The 21537-nt window shown below is 41.3% G+C and overlaps 1 protein-coding gene across 1 annotated transcript in view; it reads left to right on the forward strand.

Moving 5' to 3' along the window:
- Positions 1–4360: 4360 nt before the first annotated feature.
- The window catches only part of LOC119649830 (limbic system-associated membrane protein), a 216732-nt gene continuing 199555 nt past the window's right edge, over positions 4361–21537 (forward strand). The window contains exon 1 of the mRNA XM_038052172.1: positions 4361–4928. The gene's annotated coding sequence lies outside the window, so the exon portion shown is untranslated. The remainder of the gene's footprint in view (positions 4929–21537) is intronic.

Below are 21537 nucleotides of genomic sequence, written 5' to 3' on the forward strand. Positions count from 1 at the left end.
TGTGATGAAGATCGTCCACAACTCCATTATAAAACACACAGTTTGAAGGTCGTGCCTTTTCAATCTTCTAGAGATAAGACTGAAAACCTCCATGCTCACTTAGGAGCAACTATTCACCTAAGTTGCCTCTGAGCCGCGCAGTACGTCCGCATCTAGTCTTGTTTTGCCGAGAGAGTTGCCACTCATCTAGTGTATGTTTCCGTTCTGTACGAGCAACCACCTTCCCTTGCCTCTTCTCCCTTCGGCTTGTACATGGCTTTACGCTTCTTACCAAGAAGGGCAACGGGATCACTCCCACGATCACCATCAGAGCCGGTTCAAAGACAGTGCGTTACGCTGACACCATTCGCAAAACTCTCCATCTTTGTACTTGCACGTGACGCTGATGATATACCTCTTTGCCCAGGCAGACTGCGTTGAATTCATCAGAAGACATAGCTGCAACATTCTCCGCTGCTACTTTCATTTACTCGAAACATCTTATCTTTGAGTCAAAAGTCAGCCTAAGGTATTTATCGTTGGTTTTGACTCGATTATCGACTCGTCAATCGAATTCTCTTTTTAGTCAGGATCGAAATCCTCTTTTAGTCAGGATGACTACTTCCTTTTTTTCAGTGCAAGGTTGAAACTATGAGCAATCATCCATCCACTTAGCCGTCGCATTAATATACCAAGACTGTTTTGTACCTGTTCGGCAGTTCGTCCAGCAGCAAACACCGCGAAATCACTAGTCAGCATTGGTTTTGTATAGTATTGAACCCCCTTTCATGGAGCCTGATTGAGGCTATGCAGTCAAATATGGGCTACATGCCTCTGGTAGCCATTTGTCACTCTATCGGAAGCTGCCCGAAATACACCATCACGTTGCTTCACAATTTATGATCCGTTGAATCCCGTTGAATGCCCTATTTTTTCTAAGCTGCATTTATTACTATTACAGAATTTCGCAGTTGTGCGAAAAGAGAGGTCTCTACACCCAATGGCGAATGGAGACTCTGAAGCGATTACAGATGCCTAAATGTCCAGACAATTCCAGATCGATACCTTATTTCACGCATCCACGACTTTGGGCGTCTTCTCTCGGTCTTCAACTTATTCAAGGTTTCTCATCAAATCCCTGTATTTCCCGAAGACATTCTGAAAAAGGCAATAGGCACGGCTTTCGAATTCTTCGATTTCACTAGGATGATTTCTGGACTGTGCAAGATGACGTAAAGGTTTCAGGGATTCGTTCACTTAATGCTGCGTATTGTTTCGTTAATTTGGATGACGGTTTCCTAGCATTTTCCGCTAATTCCGAGCATTGGGAACAAATTTAGGCCGGTTTAATAGTAAACGTTCACAAAGGCAAATTCTTACAATCGCAGATGAGATTACTCGGCCACCTGATTAGCTGTTTGGGCCAAATACCAAAGTCCCGCCTGATCACGTGTTCTACAGAGGCTGTTCAATCCTTTGAGACCATCGAGCAACAAAAGCATCGCACACATCTACATTCATTCGACAAGATGCGGTGTCCAGTCTTCAGAGTAGAACTGCAAAGAGCTAGGACGCGGTCAACATGATTCGCACCCTGCAAATCAATATGCACCGGAGTGCAACCGCTCACAAGTTGCTAGCGCGGTTCGCTGTGGATACCAAAGCTGATTTAATACTCATCAATGAGCAGTACCGCAACAAGGACCCAGTTTCATGGCACCCTGACATATCAGGTAGCGATGCCATATGGGTTCGGGGCGGCACCTTCTTTTGGGGTTCTTACCCAAGGCCGAAGGAACGGCTTTGTCTGTCTATCTTATGCCGAATGAGACGGTGCCGGATTTCGACGCATGCTTGATTCTTTGGAGGACGCTGATCCTGATCGGGAGTGAGTTCAATGGCAGGGTACTTGAATGGGGCATGCCTCACATAGACTCCAGGGGAGAACGAATTCTCGGGATGGCGGTGAGAACAGCACTGTTAGTTCTAAACACCGGATCCACCTCAACGTTCCGGCACCCAGATGGCAAGTGGGGCATTCTGGACGTATCCTTCGCGTTAGGGCTTTAGTGTCGCTGGTGGACCAGTAGCGAGTTCTGAAAGACTTCTCGGCAAGCGACCATCAATATATTGCCTTCGAAGTGGTGGACACAAACTCTCGTGATGCGCAACCCCAGTGCTCTTTCTGTGCATGGAACCTCACAAAAGTGAACACAGGGAAATTTGTCGAAATTCTTGGAACAGGTGGGGCAGCGCTGAAAGATCCTCCTGGGGCGGGAGCGCTGTCGCTAACATTCTCGTAAATTCAGTTATGAACTTGATAACGACGGCCTGCTGAGCTTCCATGCCCAGGAGGGCATCAAGAGGTGGAAAACCTTCCATGTATTGGTGGACGGTGGAAATTGCAAAACTGCAGAAGGAGTGCCAGAGGCTCCGTCGCTTAACACAACGTATAAGCAACCAGGAGAAGGCATGTACCATAATGACGGAGTGGAAATCCGCCAAAAGGAGACTCTGCAAGGCAATAAACAAGAGCAAAACTCGCTGCTGGCAAGATCTAATCGACAAAGTGACTGGGGCCCCGTGGGTACACAATTACAAACTGGTAACCCGCAAAATCGGGGCTCTGCGGAGACCCTGTTCACTTTACGTCGAGCTAATGGACCGTATTGTAAGGGTACTATTCCCTGCGCACCTTGTATGGGATGATAATGTCGGCGCGTAGAGCGCAGAGGACTATCCACTTTTCTCTATAAATGAGCTGGAACGGGCAGTCCTCTCTATGAAAAACAAGAAAGCGCCATGACCCTATGGTATTCTAGCAAAGGTATACAATCTGGTACTTCAACACCAGCCAGACCTACTGTTCGGTGCATTCAACGCTTGCCGGAAAGAGGGTATCTTTCCTGCTCGTTGGAAGGTGGCGAGGCTCAGCAAAGGGAAAGGCTACCCCGAGTTGTCGTCTTCATATAGCCCACTATGAATACTTGACGCTCCTGGGAAAGTGCTTGAAAAGCTCATTAGAAGTAGACTCGCGATACGCGCTGCCGGAGATTTATCTCCTCGGCAGTTCGGTTTTAAAGCAATGAGATCCACAGTTGATGCTGTCATGCAAGTCGTAGATGCCATTCGACGAGTGAAGTCACATAGCCGCCGAACACGACAGGAGGTGCTCCTCGTAACGCTTGAAGGCAGAATCGTCTTTAATTCCGTAAAAGGGCATTCTAGGCACACTAGACAATACTTTCCACTTGTCGAACTATCTCTTACGGATATTGCGGGACTGCATGAGGAACCGCTTCCTGCTCTATGAAATGCTGGAGGGTCAGACGAGGGTGGAGGCCACGTTGGGGGTAGCACAGGGATCCATCCTATTGCCGGACCTCTGGAATGCTACCTTTGATAGTCTACTTAAACACGACATGCCAGAAGAGTCGCACCTGGTCGGTTATGCGGATTATATCGGAGCGCTTGCTGCTGAACGCATTGCTGAACAGGCGCAAAGTTCTGCTCTACGGTGCTCGTGGCAAGGAGGCATATCATAAGCGTCTTACGCAAGTACAGAGACGGGGAGTTTTGCGGGTGGCGTCTGGGTACTGCACTGCCTTTAAACCGGCCGTGATGGCAACTCTCTAGACAAAATGAAACTAGAGGCAGATGAACTGTGCGGCTCATCAGCAACTTAGGTGCGTGGCTGAATCGAAAGCATGGCGAGATTTTCCATACAAAGTTCTTAAGTGAGCATGGAGATTTTCAGTCTCACCTGCACAAGATTGCAAAGGCACAATCTCCTGATTTTGTGTTTTGCAATGGAATTGTGAACGACGCCCATCACACTTTGTTTTCTTGTGGAAGGTGGGGTGGGATTCGTCGGCAGCTCTATTTAAACACAGGGGATCTCTCTCCAGACAACATTGTCCAAGAGATACCGAGGAAGTTTCGGAATACCAAAAAAAGTACTGAATTTCCGAGTTCTACATTATCTACAAAACATTCAGGAAAAAATCGTTCCTCTATTGATAAAAAGCGAATTCTATCTAAATTAGATAGAAAAACCCTCAATGCCGTTAAGATTAAATCTGCCTGCAGGCTTCACTAGCCGGCATATAGTTGAGGAGATGTGCCGCTGAAATACGTGCACCAGCGTAGCATTTCCTTCACTTCCATGCAAAACATTCACAATTGCCACTTCAAATGCGCATGTCCTGCAAAGCTTTTTAACGAAATTCGTCTCCCCTAAAACGATTTCCTTAACAAGAATAAATATCTGAACCGGTTTCAACTCCTATTTCATTCCGAGGAGCATTAACTTTCCAAACAGAATACATGAAACTGAAAAAGGACCTCTGCCAGTATCTTTATAGCGTAGATTGTTGAACCCCACGGAAAGCTCACTACTTCGTTGTGACTGTTATAAGAGAATTTTCGAATTTTTGTGGGATGATCCGGGTCAGGAATTCAGAAACAATTTCACAAACAGTCATCGTGATTCACTTCTAATCGAACGGACGTGTACGTTGCGGAAAGTTTGAAATCGTTGAATCTGCGGTTTGTTATCTTGTTTCTGAGAATGATTCAGGTTTATCATGCATCAGATACCCGGAATCTTTCCAACAGTGCCGGAAAGTGCAGCTAAAAAACCTTAGAAGAGTGTTTGGAAAATCTATTAGACGAATCTAGATAGTCCTGATTTTTGGTGGAAAAAATTCAAGTGGAAAGCTGGATGAAAGTTTAGTGTGAATCTGAAGAAAGTTGATGCGAAGAGAAGGCCCCAGTGTTTGTGAAAGTGCGGTGGCACCCTCTGTATATTTGTACAGTGAAGAAAGTCATGCAATTCCAAATTACATTGCAACACTTTAAGCTACAGAAGTGAAAAAGGTGATTGTGTAACGTGTGGGAAAGCTCCACTGTGTAAACATTCGAATTGGATTACAACGTATACGAATCAGGTTAAGTTTCATTAAGAATAAATGTTGGCATTGTGAACTAATTCCATATCACTCTTGTCCAGATTTATGGACTTAATCCTCTCAAGGGAAATATTTTTGTATAATCCAAAATCCGTCGGTCAACTTTATGGACCCACATTTCCATAAATCTGAATAAGATCGTATACTTGAATCTGCATACGAAAAAACTGGCGCTCGTATCATCGGGAGGAAAGTGTGAAAATGGTCACTCGTTTTCCCATTAACTCCATGAAATTTTGTGATGACTCCCCACCATGAACCTCATTTGATTTCACTTGATGTCACTTAGCTGGACCGTAAATTTCAAACACTGTCACGTTCGTGTCACACCGAATTTCCAGTGCAAAGGACCCGACCAAGGGAAGAAGTGTGTAAGGATGGAATTAAATAGTCCTTTCGGGACTTTCAATTAAATTAGCACGAAAGCAACAGAGCAAGCAGATGCCACACAATCATTTAACCTACATTTTTAACAAGGAAGGACAGGGTAAAAAACGACAAAACAAGGCTCCACATCTACATAATATAGCGTTAAAGCATTTGGTGGGAATCTCTCCAGTTTTTGGTTTTTATGTTTTCGTTCTTTTTTTTTAGGAATCTCTCCCTAGCACCCACTTCACAGTTGCGGAGGGGATCACTAGACACCGTGACTTTATGGCTTCTCACTTAAAGTATGGAATTTCCAATTCAACAGTCGCAGAATGTGGACCAATTGGGGTTGAAGACCAGGGTTGCGGGTCAGAAAGATGTTTCGCTCGAGAGAGGGGGAGGGAGGCTTTAATTATTGAAGTGGAATGCTTCTTCGCCTTTTAGTAGATTCTAGTAAATTAATGGCATGTAGGATACGAGGGAGGAAAGCAGAGGGGAAAGACAGGACTATTAGATGATGAGCTGGTAGTTGCAGTTGGCCAAGACTATGTCAATCGTCATTATAATGAAGGTTCCTTATTTAAATTTAATTTTGAACTTCTCAAATGGACGACCTTCTCGATGAAGCCCGTGTCTAGATGCAAACGCAACAATTTTTATAAACAAATCGTACATTATTCGGCAACACTAAACCCTTGGTCTACGACCCTATTCAAGGCTACAAAAAAAGGAAAGAACAAGTCGAAAAAGTCCATTTTTCCAGAAAGAATGGGAAGAAAAAATCTCATCATTTTGCCTTCGTCCTTATAGTCTAAACTGAACTTTTCCGGGTTAAATGATGCCGAAATGTTGGTTGGCTTTTGGCTGCTCCACTCCTCGCCCACTCAGCCGTAGGGTTTCGTGGTTCAGCAGTTTCGAGTGAAATGCCAAATATTTTCTATACGAGCACGACCCACAGCTGAGCCCCACTAAGCGAGCGAATACAAATTTGGGATGAGCATAATGAAATTCTTCTATGTACGTTTTCAACTATCTGCTACCACTTTGGCGTGGAAATCATGCATAAAGACGGAACATTATGAGGAAATTCTTTGTTAGATAAAAAACAGAAAGGGGTAAAGCGTGGATTTTTGCGATTGCCAGCGATTTTTCGCAGCAGCGAGGAACGAGGAGGATTTAGCGATAATCACTTTATTTTCATGCATTTTCAGCTCGAATGCAAATTCAAACGACCGATTAAAAAATTCGAGTTTCCATCGTTGGTGCGGAACTCGTCGGGGATTCCGTTGGGAATAGAATCCTTTATCATCGAAACCTTTCAAATCCGGAGAGACTGAAATCGCTCTATGAAATAATTACGTGAAAATATTTCATTTCCTAGTTCTCTCCTCCCGGCAGCGTCGTGTGCGGAATTTTATTTCATTGCACAATCTATTATCAAGCGGCTGAAATGAGGATCCCATCTGGAAGTTTTTGTCATCCCTCCATCATCCCACCCACCGCCACTTTCAACCACCTGCCGGAGGGTAATTCTTTTGTCATTCGCCGCAATAAGTGACTCGGCGTAGCATACGAGCGTATTATATGATAGCGAGGAACAAAAAGGGTTTTTTTCAGCTCTCCAAAGTAGTGCGGCTCCTGGTGTCGGAAAGGGGGGTTGAAGAATGATTGTCGAGAGACTCCCTCGTCAGCAGTCACCTGGATGTTTTTAAACGTACTTTTGTTTGTATGTGTGACTGTAGGATGTTGGCAAGCGTGGTGGGGGTATATGCTTGGTATAAATTCGAGTAGGTACTTTATGAGAATGACTCTTTTGTTAATTAGGAAGGAAATGATGGAAAAAGTGTCGGTTACCGGCATGCTAAGCTTTTACCGGAAAATATCATCATTACGTGATAGAGAATGATGAAAAAGAAATGTTTTTCCCGAGAATTTAGGATGGTATGATTGTGTGACGGTTTTAGGAACTCATTGTGAAAATGAATTGACTAAATGTACTTACTATAATTCACATTATAGGCGGTACGTTATGGTATTTGCCATGGTGTGATGGAAGCTAGAGAACAAAAAAACAGTTTACATAAAAATGTGTTTGTGAATGAATTTGATAAGATCAAAAAATTTCATCCCAGGGAAAATCGATTAAGAATATTTACAAACATTACAATAAAACAAGTCGGGAAACCGGAAGTTTGACGCTTCAGGTATAAAAGGTTTTGTGTTTCCCTTTGTGAGGAGCATAACGCAATTCTCCATTGGCTGACAGCATTGGCTCGTGATATTTAAATCGCTCGGTTCTGGCAATGGCAGTAACCTGTCCAGAACTGTGCCATTTAAATATCTCGGGTCAATGCTATCAGCCAATGGAGAACGATCGATATGGGTTTGTACCGATCGATATGGGTTTGCACCGATCGTGGAAAAACTGCGAGTGAAGCGTTTTCGATAGTGTGGGTCACGTAATTCACGCTAGCGAGAATTCGCTTACCAATATTGGTCTGAACATCAAAGTCAATGGTAAGCAACCAAAAAGCCGGCCGAAACAACGATGGCTTGATACGCTGGATGGGGATTTAAAGGCCTCGCGATTATATCCTCATTAGGCATTTGATAAAATAAAATGGCAAAACTGATCACAATGAGCCGAATACAATTGTGAACGGGACAAAGGCTGAAGAAAAAGAAGAAGATGTGAGGAGCGGCGTATGCAAGATCCGTGTCCCATAGCTAAAAATTCCATTGCCCTCTATTTTTCAGAAAGCGATTTTAATAAATCATTTGATGGAAAGCCCTGTATTGATAATAGACAACCTCATAGGCTGCACACTCTGAGATTAATATTATTAGCAAATGCCAAGGATTTAACCAACATCCGGGGGCTGGGGAGAATTAGATTTTTCTTTAATGGAATTTTAATATTTCACTCGAATGTCAATTATTCTCGTTAATTATGACGTCAACGTCTGGCCATATGGCTTGGGATGCTGTTAATTCGCACGAATTTGATAAGATTGAACTGCTATAACTTTGACACTAATAGTTGGGTTTTCATTAAACTTGGCATGTGCATGCATATACGTCCTCCATGTCAGTGCAAAGTTTAGTACACCTAGGATGAACTTAATGGGAGTTTTTCAGTCAATTTAGTAAATTTATTTGAGCATATCCCGGAATGGGACATCTCTCGAGGATTAGATTTCACATAAGTGTTTTACACAAAACCTCAAACAGGGCTGCAGATAAGTAGATTCTTTATAAATGCGACTTTAATGTTTCATACAAATGCCACTTATTCCCGTTAATTATGACGTCAACATCTTATTTGCGAGGCTTTGGAAGCAATTAATTCACGCGAAGTCGCTAAATTTGAACTGCTGTCACTTTGGCGTTAATGGCCAGATTTCCAGGAAATTCAGCACGTATATACGGGGTGAATTTAAGGGGGGTTTTCAGTAAATTTCTAAAAGTTGGTAATATACTATTAGTAAGTTTATTTCAGCAGATATCGAAATGAGACATATTTTGAGGCCTAGATTTCATCTAAGCGCACCATCCTGATTTTTTTGGATTTTTAGGTTGGGTAGTTTCCGGAAATGAGTCTTGTCTCACTTTAAGTGGACACATTTTGACACCTTACTCGCGCACTTTGCAATCGACGACTAAACTAATACCAGTTGTGCAAAGTACTAATCGAGACCTTTCATTTGATATCCTACGCGACTATATCCGGTGAAAAACTTGTTTAAATCACCCCTTTGCATGCCCCCCTTTAAACTCCACCTAAATTTATGCCACTCGCTGTATGCGTGCGATTTCATAGTTCCCATCCGCTCACTGAATTTCGTTCGGGTCGGTTTAGCGGGTTTGGAGAAAACTGCGTTTGACAGACAGACAGAGAGACAGTGAATCGATTTTAACAAGGTCTTATTTTACACAAAACCTTAAAAAAGGTGGAATAATCTTAGTAATATTTCAAATTTTTTATGAAAATTCCTTAGCTTGATTCCTGGCTGTTTTTAGGAATTACTTAACAAAATATGCTATCCACGTTAGGGGCTCGAATTATTGTAATACATGTTCACTTTTTGATCATGCACTTCATGATGAAGAGTCCTTTGTTCTTATTTCTTACTTTTCACTCATCAACGGCGCAACAACCGGTAGTAAAAAATCAGAAGAGCGACGAAGGCAGCTACGGTTTCGTTCAGTCTGACATCAAGTGTTCGCGGACTTGGGGGGGGGCTCCTCAATCCAGATACATAAAAGCAGATAGTAGTAAGGGTCTCTTGACATCCAGCTTTTGTGTCGAGATCTGCAAATTCGCAAAAGCTGTCTGCCGTCCTGCCCCTATAGTTGATATGGGTGAATAGAGTAGGAGAATTACCCCCGGCCCCGAGGTTTTTTAGAAGCCCGGAATAAAAATTTGAATGAAAAAGAGAATAATAGGAGCAGGTATAATTTCGATCTAGACCCGTATAATATCTACCGCAGGCGTTGTTTTACCGCATACTTTTATGTTATAAAATTACCTCGTGGATCAGTGTAAACTGGATGAAGGCGGATCTAGAAGTTGGGGTAAGCAAATAAAGCTGATCCTAATTTCCATTATTCACTACTAATTGAAATCTATTATCTTCCCCAACTGCTCACTCTCCCTGAGATCAAGCATAAAAGCAGCACTTATCGGCTTAAGTAAGTTTCTCCGCTGAGATTTAACGAGTATTTGCGATTGAAAAATAATGAAGATGACACTAGTTTCTTCCTTAGAAGAAATCAACTCAAGAAGATATGCTTAGCCTCTTTCAGCTGGTACATCCTATACAGTAGTGTTATAAACTTTTTAGCTCCTCATTCGATTTGCTATTCTTGTCCCCTCTGTCGCCTACACTTACCATTGCTGATAATATTCAAAAATGTACCCTTGCTCCGAATACTAGTGTTCCTCATCATCATCATCAACGGCACAACGTGGGAGTAAGTTGCTCCTCAGTTGGTCCGGTTCACCATCATCTGGATATGGACTTAGGCTCCCGCATATCCTAAGCAACTAAGGAACTTGGTTTTGCGCCAAGGTCCAACAGCTCGATATCCCTAAAAGCTGCCTGACGTCGTGGCCTACACCATCGCTTCATTTGAAGCAGGGTCTGCCACGTCTTTTTTTTTTCTACCATAGATATTATCGCTATAGGCTTTCTGGGCTGGGTCATCTTCACCTATACGGATTAGGTGACCCGCCCAACGCAACCTATTGAGCCGAATTTTATCCACAACCAACGTTCTTCAAGCTACTATTACTCTGAACTAGCATTTTATCTATTGTTGAATAACAAAGTAGTTATTTTAAGTCTTGTGGTGCAGGGATTTTAGGGAATATCTTTTTCTAGGCTCTAAATTCTTAAGAAAGAGAAGGTTACCTTAATCAAAGCGACGGGAACCTAAGAGGTGGATTCTGATGCTAGTAGCCTTTTTGCTTGGTTCCTTCCAGACTTATTAATATTGTATGTCTCTTTCCTATCGTGAACACGTTATGTAACATATATTCCGAGATGTCAGCTGCATTCGTGCCACAGTTCCTAGTAGAACCTTTGATATGTCAAAATAATACTTTCTGGTGTATTCTCTTTTCCTTAGCGTTTAAACATTTAAATTCTTATTTATGTTGGGCACGTGATTTAAACGAGACAATTTTGGGCTACTATATATTCGTTTGACAATGTTCGTGGCGTAATGGTTTTCAATGGAAAATCGTGGTCTGGATTTCATTAATGGCACACGGAATTCTACTGTAGACTGCTGTGAATGAGTGCCTGAGTCAAATTGAGCTAATAATCTCAGGCAAGCGCTGTACTGATCATATTGGCTCCAAGGGTACGGTTAGGACCTCGAAATAAATTGCTCTGACAAGCTTCACGACAATAGGCAATTAGCTGATTGCAAGAATTTCTCTTCTTTACCAAGCAACTATAGTTAAATTAGGAAAACTGATGACAATTTTGCTCGTAAGCGTGATTCTGATAAGAGCATGGACTTCGAAAAATGCTATGCTAAGTCTGCCTCTAACGCAGTTAACTTTTCCAGTCAATTGAGGCCTATAAACTCAAATAAGGGTAATGGATTCTAAGCCACCCTGCTTTGCCACTTGGCAGTTCTGGGTTGCCGATGGCCTTTGAGATTGGTAATTTGGTTTCCTTAAATTGATCTGACTTTCCAAATCATAAAATTGATTACCGGCTTGGCTGAAACTATATGGATTATAGGAATGCCTTAAATTCGGCCAACTACATAGAATCAAATTATATCTTCTCTAACGACGGTTGATATTCCTGTCTCGCGTTGGTTTTATCGACAGCTACCCAGAGGAAACAGGGCTTTGATACGATACGGATGGTGGGCTTAAAAAACATTGCTTCTAAAGGTATTTGACTATTATGGAACGTGAAGTGCCATCAAGTATTTAACAAATAACAAAGTAACATTAATTCCAGTGACAAAACATCTTAAGGATGTCGAAATCTTTCTTAGGCAAATACTGAAGTCTACTTACAAGTAGATTTCTTAGGCCTAATGAAAGGGGGAGGAAGGAAGGTAATTATCCTTGGAACAGGAATCTTTCTTTTTCCTCAGCCTTTGTCCCGTTCACAAGCGGGGTCAGCTTTTGTGACTCAATCCGATCATCATGTTCGTAACGACACTGTATGCGTTTTCTTGGTCGTCATGTCGCGGGACCTGTCACCAAGAGAGATCAGGTAGGATATAGCATAGTGGAATAACTCCAACTATACTCTATTTATCTCTTTCCCTGATCTCAGCATTTTATTTTTGTTTTACTGAGGGTAGTACAGAGTATGTTGCCTCAAACCCTCCTCCTTTACCTGGGCTTGGGACCAGCATACTATGTTAATAGCATGGCCGAGTTTCCCTTAGAACTGGAATAGAGACACACAAAAAAGCAACTACTGCTAAATGGATAATAGAGACCGTCAACCTAGGAACCGGATTTTATCTCCACGGCTCTGAACCTGCGGAATCGTCCATCTTCATGTATGGGCCCAAAAATTGTTGAACGGATTCGATTACGAGTTCGCAATTTTTCTTGCTAACAACCCAAGCCTCCGTGAAATGCATGAGGACTGCAAAAACTATTGCCTTGTACTAGACGAGTTTTGACTCTATGAGACATTTCGTCCGAAGCAGTTTTAGCGTTTATTGGTTATGATATGTATGACGATTTTAATAATTGAATACCCCTATCTTTATTGTTCTCATTTGCCAGTGCCATTTGATACTTTTGTTTTTTTTTTCGTTTTTGATCCTGTGTATGCTATGTACTTCGTCTTTCCTTCATTAACATGCAACCTAAGACCTAGTGCCGCCTGATGGATCCGGATGAAGGAAGTTTGTACAACTCAAGTTGTCCGTCTCATGGTGCCAGTATCGTCAGCATAGGCCAGTAGGACTTGAAGAAGATGGTACCTTTCGTATTAACATCAGCATTACGGTTTACTTTTTCCAGAGCCAGATTAAAAAGGACGCATGATAACGCATTCCCTGTCCTATACCGCTGTTGGCTGTGAATGATCCCGTGGGTGATCCTGCTGCTTTTCTCTGGCATCACACGTTGGTCAGGGAATGCCTAGTTATTCTTGTCAATTTCATCGCGAAGCCTCTTTGATATACAAGAACGACAAGGTATCGAGGTGTATATGGCTTCATCCTATTGTCTTGTGGATGAAACCTAAGAGTTCACAAACCTGTTGGCTCTCCCAAGTTTCCTTTTTCTGTTTGTGAAGTCGCTTCCCAACTCTACGAAATTTTGATAAGTCTCTCGGCGGACCATCGTTCCTTGAGATTGCTGCATTATTCGGTATGCAGCATCATTGCGTTTAGTTGCTAGCTTCTGTTCACCGTTGAACCAAACATTCCGATATTTTTGCAACTGACGCCAAATATATTTGTGACTGTATTAATGATAACATTCTTGAGGTGGTTTTGAAGATCATTTGTCGATACTTAATTTGCTTATTAAATCCCACACCATTATGTTTCCTTTAAGAGCTATTTACGTTACCATGTGTAAGCTGTTTAGAATCACCACAAGTCCATTTTGATAACCATATTCAAACCAAGTTATTTACAAAAGGCATCAACTTCCTTACCCTACAGTTAGAGATTGTCCAAATCTTCAAAGCTACCTGCTACCTGGGTCTAACAAAAGTAATCAGTAAAGGAGCTAACGGAGCTGTTGCCCTCCTATTTGGAAATTTGATAGCAAATAGTGTAAGGTATACCATGTTGTCTCATTAGATGTAAGGTTGTCATTGTCAACTTTAAACCTCTAGTACCTGTTTGACTCAAGTCGAAATAATTAGATCACACTTCAACTATCAACGATGCTTAGAATACGCTGACATATTGTTGAAGGCTTTCCATATCGGACATGTTAAGTATTTTTTTTTAAACTTGCTCTTCAATTTTATAACCCATTATTGATTCGTCTATGAAAAATGCAAGGCCATAAACTTACGGAACATTGTCGGTCTATCATCTTTTTTTCGGCTCCCTGGAAATACTCTGGAAAAGCATTTTCAAGAAGACAGCTTTCCTATAGTGTAATACAATAGCCGTGCCCAAAATTTGCTTCCTTCAGGTTTATGATACCATTATGACCAAAGGGGTGGAGTCCTGGTACGTTCAGCTTAGTGATATAATCAGACAAGTTTTAAGTGGATTTACGCTGAGCCCACATCTTGGTACTTACGAGCAGATTTTTTCTAACGCACTTTCCAAAATGCCCCCAAAAGCGGAGAGAAACAACTCTACCGACCCCAAAAACCTAAAAAGATGGTGAAATTGACCGCGAAGGTTCGCCCGCAAATATCGAAACTCCATCGAAGTGCTCGGCCGACACATGCTTGCACGCGCCTGTGTGCTAGGTGTGCTCATTTCTCAAGTGTCATTACACGAAAATTCACGTGTCTTTTCGGGTGGGTGGGTCCGCAACAGATGCTGAAAAATGAACCCCTATCGAAATAAACAACATGCAAGCTAAACCTGGAAATGAAAAAATAAAAAGAGGGCGGTTCGACCGCGCGCGTGGCTGCTTATAACTTGGCAAATAATAAAACAAAAAAAAGAGAAAACAAAAGGAACTAAAACCTAGCATATTAGATAATAAAATAATAAACAAAAATGATAAATAAAAAAAAAATTACATTGGAGGTGCAAAGGTGAAGCTCACTTTACTAAAATCTGACGACCTATACTCTTTCGCGAAAGAGCACGTTCAAGGGCAAGGAAAAGAAAAATTATTGGAACTGCAACTTTTTCAATAACTGCGGATTCTTTGCTATCAGCAATTTTATATGCTGCGCCAGGTACTATTCTTCCTTCCTTATTTATTTCAGTCCTCTTTTTTAACAAAATGTCTTCTAATTATTTCTTCTATGATAAATCAAGTTTTCCAAAGTTCTTACGACCTATACATTTACATGGAAATATAATCATATCGCCGCAATTATTATTACACGCCCACATCAAAATGCATCCATCATTGCCTCAATAATTCGACCAAAACATCTTATTCAACCAATAAAATTCTCCATTAATAAATCCATACCCAAGAGCGAGAACAGGACGTTCTAATCCACTAATCTATATTTGCAATTTGATTCATAAGACTGAACGTCTTCTAAGATGCATCTATTGCAGTCAGATCAATCAATAAAATACTCTCACGGGTTCCGAGCAAGTTTTTAGGCAGCAAAATCAAACAACGCTGCAAATGCCACAAGGACATCAGGAAGTCTAGACACGAAACAAAGTGGCAATCGCAGCTCGAGCCCCGCCGAGTTAGAGGCGATTTGAAAATTAACAACGCAGCAAACGCGATGCGGAGGACTTCCACCCTTAATGCAGTATCCTCGTTGTTCTTGGAGATATCAAAAACATTCATTAAACCATCAATTGAGCCCGAAATTAATGAGCCTGGATTTGTTGAATGAAACCATATGTCTGGTATATCACTTTCATGACTTTCACAATACCCACCTAGTTTTTTCCTCAGACGTGTGTCAAATAATAGTAGAAACGCATCAGTAATCACTCGTTCCGATCCAGCGCAAAGTATTTATCTATTTGAATTGGTAGCGAAACACGGGATTGGTATTATAATAGTTTAGCGTGTAATTCACCTTGAAACGTCCGAATCCCCTGACTCTTCCTTTAATCATTCACCGATACTTCAATTAAGCCAACATATAAAACACTGCCATTACCGAATTGTTGTCCTACCGAAATCGTTCGTTTTGATAGTCTTCCCTAAGCAACTCAGAAAATATCCACTGAAATTTGAGATATCCCTGCGCCCACTTGGTTTGCTGTAAAATATAACACATAGGCGGGTTTCTATGAAACTGCTGCCTCAACAACTGCGCGCAATTTATTCAACTGAGGTTGAATATCGTCTTACCTTCTTACGTTTTGTTATTTTACGAAAGCGCAACGGAACTCCTTAACCACTTCACTTTAAGTACACTCTACTCTCCCACACTACACAACCTCAACCCACCAGATCAGCTGTTCCATTGCTAAAACCATCAGCTGGCCCCGTTAATTTTCATGCAAAGTGCATTTTCACTCGCCTAAACCAGATCAACCGTTAGGCCTGCATACCGAACCAGTCAAGTTGAAATGCAAGGTCAATGTTCCCTTTTGACCGATCATACAATAATTGAACATTATTATTATGTACAAATTGAAAATTTGTGTATAAATACATAAATGAGTTTTAGAATTTTAGGGTGGGGTAACAGGTGGTAGGTTTTGATAAATAAAGTGAAATGATTGATTTTTAAAATTTTAAATAATAATAATAATAATCTTTGGCACAACAATCCATATTGGATCAGGGCCTTGAAGGGTGTTAGAGCACTTCATTCAAGATCGTCACGGTACTCTACAGCACACCGTAGGAGGCAACGTGCTCAGCATTGCGCTCGACACGAGATTATTACCCTGATTTGACTCAGGTACTCATTCACAGCTGAGTCAACTGGTATCCGACATCCAGTCACGGTAACAAATCCCTCTGCCGACAGTGAGATTTAAATCGCGACCTTCCGCTACAGCAGCCCAGCGCTTTAACCACTTGAGCCATCCGGACAAAAATTTTAAATGGTTAATGTAAATGAATGTCGAGGAGGGAAAAGGTAAATTAAGAGAAGTGTATTGGGAAAGGTAAGGGGTCTTAAAATGGCAGAAAAGGGGAGAATATTACATATCACCAAACATAGTCCCTTTTTAGATTCATCATCGTCAATGGCGCAACAACCGCTATTCGGTCTACGCCTGCCGTAACAGGGGACTTCAGACATCCTGGTTTTGTGCCGAGATCCACAAATTAGATATCTTTAAAAACTGTCTGGTGTACTTACATAAGCCATCGTTACATCTCAGCCAGGGTCTGCCTCGTCTTCTTTTTCTGCCATAGATATTACCTTTATAGACTTTCCAGGCTCGAACATCCTCATCCATACGGATTAAGTGACCCGCCCACCACAATCTGTTGAGCCCGATTTTATCCACAACCTGATGGTCCTGGTATCACTCATAGATTTCGTCGTTATGTAGGCTACGGAATCGTCTACCCTCACGTAGGTGGCCAAAAATTATTCGGAGGATTCTTCTCTCAAACGCGACCAAGAGTTCGCAATTTTTTTTTAGCTAAGAACCCAAGTCTCCGAGGAGTGCATAAGGACTGGAAATACTGGCAAGAGTCTTGTACCGTCAAGAGCTTTGACCCTATGGTAAGACGTTTCGAGCCAAACAGTTTTTGTAAGTAGAAATAGGCTCTGTTGGCAGCCAACAACCGTGCGCGGATTTCATGGCCATAGCTGTTATCGCTTGTGATTTTCGAACCTAGGTAGGAGAAATTTTCAACATTCTCAAATTTGTAATCTGCTGTCTTTATTGTTTTCGCTTGACCAGTGTGATTCGATGTTGTTCCTTCTTTCGTTTTTGGCGCTGACGTTGCCACCATGTACTTTGTCTTGCCTTCATTAATGTGCAGCCCAAGATCTCGTACCGCCTGCTCGATCTGGATGTAGGTAGACTGTACATCTCGGGTTGTTCTTCCCATGACGTCAATATCGTCAGCGTAGGGCAGTAGTTTGGAAAGGGCGAATAGAAGGCGGCACCTGTCGCAAAGACGCAGACACTACAGCTTCTAGGGCCAGCGTCGGAATTCTATGCACAGATGTCTGCCTGGAAACTATAATAGGAAGTATATGCACAAATTCTATCTTCCTTTCTTTCTTGATATTCTTTTTAAAATCCATTTACTGCCTTATTAAAATCCGTTCATTGTCTGCCTGCCTGTCACACCTCCTCTTTCAAAGACGGTTACACTTATGAACACAAAATTTTCCGAATTGACCATTAACCTACTGGTTGACATCGTAATAAGTCGAATTTAAAGAGGGTCCCCATACAAAAAAAAAGGGTGATTTATTTGAAGGACCCATTCTCACAGACTACCCTAAACTGGAAAATACTAAAGCAAATCCGAATACAGGAAGCTAGATACTTGAGGTATAAAGGTTTCGTGATCATCTTATGTTGGGAACTTCCTATGCACGTTTTTGTTTTCACAGATAGCTACAAATTCAAAATATTCCTTCAAATATGAATTTCCAATCTTTTATTATAGATGCATATATGTACAGACTTGGGTTCTTTGGAGGAAAAATTGCGAATTCTTGGCCGCGTTCGAGAGAAGAATCCTCCGAAGAATTTTTGACCTCTTACATGAGGATGTACCATTCCGTAGCCTACATAACTACGAAATCTATGAGCGATACCAGAACCATCAGGTTGTGGGTAAAATCCGGCTCAACAGGTTGCGACGGGCGGGTCACTTAATCCGTATGGATGAGGATGATTCAGCCCGGAAAGTCTATAAGGGGAATATCTGTGGTAGGTAAAGAAGACGAGGCAGACCCTGCCTAAGATGGAGCGATGGCGTAGGCTAGGACGCCAGACAGCTTTTAGAGATATCGAATTGGTGGACCTCGGCGCAAAACCGGGATTTCTGGAGCTTCTTATTAAGGCAAGCGTAGACCGAATACCGGTTGTTGCGCCATTGATGATGATGATATTTACACACTGTATTGAATGGGTAAATATTATGCTCATTGTCTATTGTCTATTAACGCATACTGACGTGCAAAGCAGACATATGTACATACATATGTCTATAAGTACAAAAGTTGAATACCGCTGATAATAACGTAGATATATTTCCATCTGTATGGAACACTACACGCAAAAAATGTTTGTTGCTGGTCGTTGCGCAGGGTTGAGGCCATCTCGTCAAACGCTGCCTCACGTCTTCACCCAAAGGAACAACATGACGGAAACCGGCTACGAGTGATATTTTGCTCGATTTTTGTTTAATTCAAAATCCGACAGAAATGTTTCAGCTAATAAACATCTTCTGAAAAGCAGCGCCATTAGTAAATGACGGGTTCAGAACCATTGGAATACGATGAATTCGTATGGAATAAAAAATTTTAGTTAGAAAAAGTTGGATCCCCTTCAAATTTCAAAATTCTGTCTTGTATTACTATTTATACTGATGATTTCATATTTGTAGAATGAACTTAAAGGGGGTTTTGGGGCAAATTTCTATGCTATTATTAACTTTATGTGAGCAGAGATCGTAATGGGATGCATCGATGCGTTACTGTGATTTTTTCTCCAGATTCTTCTGAGAACGAGACCTGTTTCACTTTTCGGGGACACATTTTGGGTCTCCTGTATGGAGGAGCCTCGCTTACTTTTTGGCGGCAAAAATAAACGCCCAACGAGTCGGCTTGGTGGTGACATTGTCGCTTCATCTCAATTAAGCTTCATAATGTCCACCGAATCTGGACGTTTTCCAGACATGCCAGTGAAGGGATAGCGAACCCATTCAATGCTTATTTTGTTCTTCCCCAAGACGCCAGTGTTAGCTGTAAACATACCAGGAATTCGGAAAGCAAAGCATCCTTCAGAACACCAATCATAGCATGGGTTCCTTGAAGAATGCGAAGATACTTCTAAAAGTAGAGAGACCGCAAGGCCTTCAAAAAATCTATCCATTCCTCCTTCATTAAACCAGCTATGGGATTGGCTACTTTACTCGTATTCAAATACATCAGTGTATCTGCAATTTGCCAGTTTACGAGTCAATTAAGATATGACATATAAAGGTGAGCTGGGCCACAAAAAAAGAGGGACGCATTATTTTCACGGGTATTTTACCTTTTCTCGGTCAAAGAGAATGTTACAATGTCAAATATGTCACTAAACGAGGTATTCTCTTTCTCTCGCTGCGCCAATTCTAGTCCATTATTTTCAGAAACAAGGGTGCAAAAGTATCAAGAAACTGCCTGAGGTTACCATTAGATTCATATGAGAGCTTTCATCAGTCGCAGACCCGTTGATTAAATGAAGTAGACAAAACGCCAAATGCAGAATCCGCTTTTTTTAAATAATTAATCGTTGTCTGCCTGCAAAGATATTCGAAATCCGATGATAGAGAGAAATAAAAAATAAAAATACAAAAAATACATTCCTGCAAGTGACTTTTTGTAAAAACTGCTATATCTAGTCCACATCAAAAATTGTTTTTCATTTTAATTTAAATTTGTTTGGTTTTGTGTTAATTCTCCCCGTATAATGCCATCAAATAAACAAACTCTAAATAGTAAATTCTAGACACAGTATTCGAAATGTCTATGGTGGAAACAATGGGATGAATTACAATGTTTTTAGGCTGGAATTCCGCAAGGGCAAAGTCTTGATGAGAGTTTCTATTATTAGCTATGTGGAAGTTTTTCATTATTATTTCAGGTCAAGTCAAGAAAACTTGCAAGTTGTTTACACAAATACAGACAAATCATGGAAAATTTTAAAAAAACTTTTAAAGTTTTTTTAACTTAACTTAAACTTAAAAACCAGGAAAAGTTAGCAAATATAATTTGGAATATGATTCACCTATAAGCACCTAAGGAAACTGAGTTTTACACATCTCGCCTCCTATATTTGCAGGAGCATTTTCAAATTCATTAATTGTTATACTTGACACCAATATAACTTATTTTGCCAAATCATACCCAATGATATTCTAATATCGAATGACTTTAATGTGTTCACTTTTCGATTCCTTGTCATTATCTCCAAATTTATATCTGAAATCACAATAGCTGCCCCTCATCGTTTTCCTTTTTCTGTCAACTAAGTGAAATTAAGCAGACTATACGCCTACACATGCTTCTTCCCCTCTTATCTTTTTCACCCCATTAAAGCTGTATAAAATTACAAAATCGATACTACCTCAATTTACGAGACAACGTTCGCTATTGCCTTCAACATCATTAGTTTGTAGAATATCGCAAAATAAAATTGAACAATTTGCTCAAATCAATTTCCTCAAAATCAATTCGAACCAATCATTCAGGCCCAGCCCAACCACTGAAAATTCACCGAAATCAAACAATTCGATCAGGAAGGGATGTATTCTATACGCGCTTGAATCTACCCCTAACTTTCCCCCAACAGGCGACTGAATAGAAATAAAAACGCCAACCAGCATCTCACACCACGTACTTGAATAAAATTCCCCTAAAGACGTCGAATTACAAAGGAAAAGTGAATTTTCACGCCAAAAGCCACTCAGATTCGCCTCTCCTCAAGGACTTTTTCCACCATCCCCATCAGCAGTTCAATTCCACAACAAATCGCAAGAAAGGTCTTCATTACCACTCATCTAAAAGTACGACAACCAACTCCGATAAAAGTTTGAGTTTGATAGTCAATAATCTACCAGGTGAATGGCAAACACGTCCGTTTAAATGGCATTTGGATTTCACGTTTCGATGGGAGACGACAGATCGGGTGCAATGATATTGGAAGAAAAGTGAGCACTTCGACTTGAAATCTAAAACCCAACCCTCCTTGTGACCTGACAAGAGTTTTGATTCACACAAAACGAAGCACAAAATAGGCAGGTAATTACTGGTTCGAGGACCCTTTTCAATTCTTCTCGATTCCCCCCCTGTGAGGGGTGTCGCTGTGCTGTGTTCTTGTGGGAGGTTGGTGGATGTCCTTGGGGTGTGTAGGGAATCGGCGTCGGGAGGATTACTTTTATTGCCAGCGTTAATTAGTGTTAATTAACATG

The sequence above is a fragment of the Hermetia illucens genome, chromosome 2, assembly GCF_905115235.1.
Source record: "Hermetia illucens chromosome 2, iHerIll2.2.curated.20191125, whole genome shotgun sequence".
In the NCBI taxonomy this organism is placed as follows: Eukaryota; Metazoa; Arthropoda; class Insecta; order Diptera; family Stratiomyidae; genus Hermetia; species Hermetia illucens.